The following is a 4,905-nucleotide window of genomic DNA, read 5'->3' as shown; positions in this document are numbered from 1 at the left end:
TTCCCAGAGGGGCGGATTTTCAGAGCCCTGCTCGCGTAAATCCGCCCAAAACCGGGCGGATTTACGCGAGCAGGGCCCTGCGCGCCGGGAAGCCTATTTTACATAGGCCTCCCGGCGCGCGCAGAGCCCCGGGACTCGCGTAAGTCCCGGGGTTCTCGGAGGGGGGCGTGTCGGGGGCGTGTCGGGGGGGCGGGCCCGGTCGTCGCGGCGTTTCGGGGGCGTGTCGGCAGCGTTTTGGGGGCGGGTACGGGGCGTGGCTACGGCCCGGGGGCGTGGCCGCGCCCTCCGTACCCGCCCCCAGGTCGCGGCCCGGCGCGCAGCAGGCCCGCTGGCGCGCGGGGATTTACGTCTCCCTCCGGGAGGCGTAAATCCCCCGACAAAGGTAAGGGGGGGGTCTAGACAGGGCCGGGCGGGTGGGTTAGGTAGGGGAAGGGAGGGGAAGGTGAGGGGAGGGCAAAGGAAAGTTCCCTCCAAGGCCGCTCCGATTTCGGAGCGGCCTTGGAGGGAACGGGGGGGAGGCAGCGCGGCTCGGCGCGCGCAGGCTATACAAAATCGATAGCCTTGCGCGCGCCGATCCAGGATTTTAGTGGATACGCGCGGCTCCGCGCGTATCTACTAAAATCCAGCGTACTTTTGCTTGAGTCTGATGCGCAAGCAAAAGTAGGCTGATCGCGCTTCTTTTAAAATCTACCCCAGAGTGTAACTAGGCACCTACTCCTGACCTTCAGACCCAACCATTGCAGGATGTCACTAACACCTTGACACTTAATTTCATTCCCGTACTTGCTTATTCGGATGTCTATTTAACAGTCTTTATTCACCTTTATATAACCGCTTACTGTAGACCATATACGCTACTAAAGTTGCTTGAAAAAAGGTGAACACACACATACTTTTCAATACACGAATAAGGTTATTTGTTATTTGTTATTTGGTTAAATATTATTATTACTTTCTATGTTCCTTGTAATAATGTTCAATGGTTGATTGTTATTGTTTCAATGTTCTATGTAAAAAAAAACCCGGTCTAACCTCTCAGACCAGGGCAACCTTCTCGTTACATGTAAACCGGATTGATTTGTATTGCATACAGGAATTCCGGTATATAAAAATTAAAAATAAATAAATAAAAATAAATAAATAAATATTGTATTACTCTATAAATGAATTCTTTTAAAGCAAAAGAAAGTGTTCAGCCAAATACATGGCTCAATTGGTTAAGTCTATGCTTTAAAGTACTGGAACTTGTACTTGATGAGAGCCAGAAGGTGAACTGTCTCTTGGTCTGGAACATATGAAGGGACATTGATGACAATGAGGAATGTCTGAGACTGCCTACACTTTCCATGATAAGAGGACCTTACAGAATCCCATGAACGCATTACTAATTGGAAGGGACAGGGTTCTTCTCATATCGACTCAAGAGCTAATTTGTATAATCTTTACAAAAACAGGGATTTAAGGATCAGATACTACACTTGATCTTAGCCAAAAGGCCGAGAAGCGAAAAATGCAAGTCAGTTTAATTTTACAATTTTGAATTTGTAGCAGGTTGTGACACCTTTTATTGGATCAACAGAATTAGACAAGTTAGCATCTTATAGATCATGGTTAAGTAAAATAATAGAGACTTCTTCCTATAGTCAGATTTTGCAGTTTGTAGATGATGATAATAGGTGAGCTGAGGAATGATAACAGTGCTGTTGAGTACAGTTGATAGTATGAGAAGATGGGCGGATATGAACATAAGACATTGCCATACTGGGTCAAACCAAGGGTCCATCAAGCCCAGCATCCTGTTTCCAATAGTAGCCAATCCAGGCTACAAGAACCTAGCAAGTACCCAAACATGTATATCCCATGCTACTGATGCTAGTAATAGCCAATGGCTATTTTCTAAGTCAACTTGATTAACAGCAGATAATGGACTTCTCCTCCAAGAACTTATCCAAATCTTTTTAAAACCCAGCTACACTAATTGCACTAACCACATCCTCTGGCAACAAATTCCAGAGTTTAATTGTGCATTGAGTGAAAAAGAATTTTCTCTTAGTTTTAAATGTACTACATGCTAATTTCATGGAGTGCTCCCTAGTCCTTCTATTATCCAAAAGAGTAAATAACCAATTCACATTTACCCATTCTAGATCTCTCATGATTTTAAACACCTCTATCATATCCCCCCTCAGCCATCTTTATTCTCCAAGCTGCCCTAACCGCCTTAGTCTTTCCTTATAGAGGAGCTGTTTCATCCCCTTTATCACTTTGGTTTCCCTTCTCTGTACCTTCTCCATCGCAACTATATCTTTTTTTGAGATGCAGCGACCAGAATTGTACACAGTATTCAAGGTGCGGTCTCACCATGGAGTGATACAGAGGCATTATGACATTTTCCATTTTATTCCCCATTCCCTTCCTAATAATTCCTAACTTTCTGTTTGCTTTTTTTGACTGTTGCAGCACACTGAGCCGACAATTTCAATGTATTATCCACTATGACGTCACCTATCCCATGACTTTTTACTTTTCCTAGAAGCCTCTCATGAAGAACTTTGTCAAATGTCTTCTGAAAATCCAAATACACTACATCTACCGGTTCGCCTTTATCTACATGTTTATTAACCTCTTCATAAAAGTGAAGCAGATTGGTGAGGCAAGACTTGCCTTGGGTAAAGCCATGCTGACTTTCTTCCATTAAACCATGTCTTTCTATATGTTCCATGTTTTTGATTTTTAGAACACTTTCCACTATTTTTCCTGGCACTGAAGTTAGGCTAACTGGTCGGTAGTTTCTAGAGATGTGTATCGTACTGGCAATCGTTTCCAGTTTCGTTTTTGTAAAACCGCGGGAAATTTCGTTTCCTGCAGTTCTGACTGTTTATTTTTTCAGCTGTCCCGATCCGAACCCCCCCCCCCCCACCCTGATCCTTCAGATTTAATTATTTACAATCCCCTACCCTCCTGACCCCCCAAAACTTGCCTAAAGTCCCTCGTGATCCAGTGGGGGTCCCAGGAGTGATCTCCTGCTCTCGGGCCATTGGCTGCCAGTAAACAAAATGGTGCCAGTGGCCCTTTGCCCTTACCATGTGACAGGGGCTATTGGTGCCATTGGCCGGCCCCTGTCACATGGTAGGAGCAATGGACAGCCGGCGCCATCCCCAGTAGTTCCCAGATCGCTCCTGGAGCCCTTTTTAAATATTGGGGATACATTAGCCACCCTCCAGTCTTCAAGTATAATGGATGATTTTAATGATAAGTTACAAATTTTAACTAATAGATCTGAAATTTCATTTTTGAGTTCCTTCAGAACATTGGGGTATATACCATCCGGTCCAGATGATTTACTACTCTTCAGTTTGTCAATCAGGCCTACCACATCTTCTAGATTCACCATGATTTGGTTCAGTCTGTCTGAATCATTATCCATGAAAACCTTCTCCGGAACGGGTATCTCCCCAACATCCTTTTCAGTAAACACAGAAGCAAAGAAATCATTTAATCTTTTTGAGATGGCCTTATCTTCTCTAAGTGCCCCTTTAACCTCTTGATCATCTAACGGTCCAACCGACTCCCTCGCAGGCTTTCTGTTTCGGATATATTTTAAAACGTTTTTTACTGTGAGTTTTTGCCTCTACGGCCAACTTCTTTTCAAATTTTCTCTTAGCCTGTCTTATCAATGTCTTATATTTAACTTGCCAACGTTTATGCTTTATCCTATTTCCTTCTGTTGGATCCTTCTTCCAATTTTTGAATGAAGATCTTTTGGCTAAAATAGCTTCTTTCACCTCCCCTTTTAACCATGCCGGTAATCGTTTTGCCTTCTTTCCACCTTTCTTAATGTGTGGAACACATCTGGACTGTGCTTCTAGAATGGTATTTTTTTTAACAATGTCCATGCCTCTTGCACACTTTTTACATTTTTAGCTGCTCCTTTCAGTTTTTTTCTAACTATTTTTCTCACTTTATCAAAGTTTCTCTTTTGAAAGTTTAGCACTAGAGCTGTGGATTTGCTTATTGTCCCCTTTCCAGTCATTAATTCAGATCTGATCATATTATGATCACTGTTGCCAAGCATCCCCACCACCGTTAGCTCTCTCACCAAATCTGTCATTTATTCCATCCAGGAACTTTATCTCTCTATCATGTCCAAATGATACATTTACCCAGTCAATATTGGGGTAATTGAAATCTCCCATTATTACTGCACTACCAATTTGGTTAGCTTCCCTAATTTTTCTTAGCATTTCACTGTCTGTCTCACCTTCTTGACCAGGTGGACGGTAGTATACCCCTATCACTGTAGTCTTCCCCAACACACAAGGGATTTTTACCCATAAAGATTCAATTTTGCATTTAGTCTCATGCAGGATCTTTATCCTGTTGGACTCTATGCCATCCCGGACATAAAGCGCCACACCTCCTCCCGAGTGCTCCTCTCTGTCATTGCGATATAATTTGTGCCCCGGTATAGCACTGTCCCATTGGTTGTCCTCCTTCCACCTTGTCTCTGAGATGCCAATTAAGTCTATGTCATCATTCACTGCTATACATTCTAATTCTCCCATCTTACTTCTTAGACTTCTGGCATTAGCATACAAACATTTCAAAGTGTGTTTTTTGTTTGTAGTTTTATCCTGCTTTTTAATTGATAGGGATAAATTGAAATCTTTTAACTCAGGTGAGTTTTTAATTACAGGCACTTGGACTACTTTTCTTATTATTGGAACCTCACTGTTGGGATGCTCTAATTCTAATACTTCATTAGTATCCTTTCAAGATACCTTTGAAGATACACTGCTTTTTCTTTTTCATCTGTGGCATTTGATGCCCTCGATCACAATCTGTTGTTTAGCGATTGGCAGATTGTGGATTGACAGGAAGAGTATTACACTGGTTCACTGCATT

General features: G+C 42.9%; 1 pseudogene; it reads right to left on the bottom strand.

Annotated features, from left to right (window-relative positions):
- Positions 1–1,362: 1,362 nt before the first annotated feature.
- Positions 1,363–1,508, bottom strand: LOC115094747 (annotated as a pseudogene).
- Positions 1,509–4,905: the final 3,397 nt, after the last annotated feature.

Source organism: Rhinatrema bivittatum, chromosome 6 (genome assembly GCF_901001135.1).
Source record: "Rhinatrema bivittatum chromosome 6, aRhiBiv1.1, whole genome shotgun sequence".
Lineage (NCBI taxonomy): Eukaryota > Metazoa > Chordata > Amphibia > Gymnophiona > Rhinatrematidae > Rhinatrema > Rhinatrema bivittatum.
The sequence above is the reverse complement of the archived record's forward strand: the minus strand, read 5'-3'. Positions and strand labels throughout refer to the sequence as shown.